Source organism: Taudactylus pleione, unplaced genomic scaffold, assembly GCF_031769625.1.
Source record: "Taudactylus pleione unplaced genomic scaffold, aTauple2 ptg000099l, whole genome shotgun sequence".
NCBI lineage: Eukaryota > Metazoa > Chordata > Amphibia > Anura > Myobatrachidae > Taudactylus > Taudactylus pleione.
The window spans coordinates 523,973-525,546 of NW_028284501.1; the positions used below are offsets into that span (position 1 = coordinate 523,973).

General features: G+C 44.9%; 1 pseudogene; it reads left to right on the plus strand.

Annotated features, from left to right (window-relative positions):
- Positions 1-661: 661 nt before the first annotated feature.
- On the plus strand, positions 662-1,336 carry LOC148526393 (RNA-binding protein 7 pseudogene; annotated as a pseudogene).
- Positions 1,337-1,574: the final 238 nt, after the last annotated feature.

Sequence of the window (1,574 nt, forward strand, 5' to 3'; positions counted from 1 at the left end):
GCTTTTGAGAGCCAGTCCTGGTTGTGAAAATACAGGGGACAAAAGATGTAGGGGTCCCCTGTATTTAGCACAACCAGCAATGGGCTCAGTGAACCGGTCCTGGTTTTGGAAATACAGGGGACAAAAAGTGTAGGTGTCCCCTGTATTATCCATAACCAGCACCAGACCCTTTCTAGCGAGGGGAGTAATGACAAAGCCATGGGAACCCTTTCATGAAGGGGTCCCTCTCACCAGGGCATTTGGATCTGGATCTTTCTTTGTGTTTTAGATCTGGATTGGTTTTGCCAAAACCACCCTTCCCGGTTTTGTGTTTTGGATCTGTAATTTTTTGGAAAAAAGCATAAAAACAGCTAAAATCACAAATTTTTGTTCCTACACTATTATTAACCTCAATAATATTAATTTCCACTCATTTCCGGTCTATTCTGAACACCTCACAATATTGTTTTTAGGCCAAAAGGTTGCACCGAGGTAGTTGGATGATTATGCTAAGTGACACAAGTGGGTGGCACAAACACGTGGCCCATCTAGGAATGGCACTGCAGTGGCAGATAGGGATGGCAGTTTGAAAAACTAGGCACCAAAAGGTGCTACGTGGTGACTTATCGCGTCACCCATCAACTGCTGCTGCTGGGCACACAGGATGGGACTCAGGAGAGAGATGGGCACCGCCGAGGCTGATAGGTCGCTGTTCGTGGGGAACTTAAATCCCAGGGCCACCGAGGAGATCTTGTTTGAGCTGTTTCTGCAGGCTGGTCCTGCAATTAACGCTAAAGTTCCAAAGGATGGAAAGCCGAAACTATTTGCTTTTGTCAATTTCAAACATGAGGAGTCTGTTCCCTATGGAATGAGTTTGTTAAATGGAATCAAACTCTTTGGGAGGCTGCTGAAAATTCAATTCAGATCAGGAAGCAGCCATGGCTCTGCAGAAGCAAATAGCGCAGAATACTCACCACAAGGAAATGGCAGCTTTACTGGAAACAGTCCATCAACACATGACCGCAGTCATGATGGCAATGGGGAGTTCACAAAATACTCTGAACTTTCACCTCCTGTTCCAAACTATCAGAGATCTTACTCTTCTCCGGACAATCTTTAAAGACAAGCAATTATGAATAACTTCTATAGGTCGGAAACCCCTCATGGATTCAGCACAGCAATGATGGCCCAACCCAGTTACTCGCCATCACATTATCCGCCTCACCAAAGTCAGTACAGTCACGGATCCGATCATTCTCCCCCACACAGATATGATTCCTCTTCCAGCCACCAATCCAGTAGAAGCCATAGCTCTCATCCTTATCAAAAGGAGAGTTACCACAGTAGCAGAGACTAGGGATGTGCAGACTCGGATTAGTTCGAATTTTCCCGCCAAGTTCGGATTTTTACCAACAAAAATCGTGTCTCAGAAAGAGGCAAAACTTCATCTTTTATGGACAAACATCATCTTTCATGGACTTTTGTCCAGGACAGCCCCTGTAAAAATTATTTTGATGAAGGGCAGCGTACAACCCATAGGAAAGCCCCTGTAAAAATTAGTTTGATGAAGGGCAGTGTACAACCCCTGTAAAAAT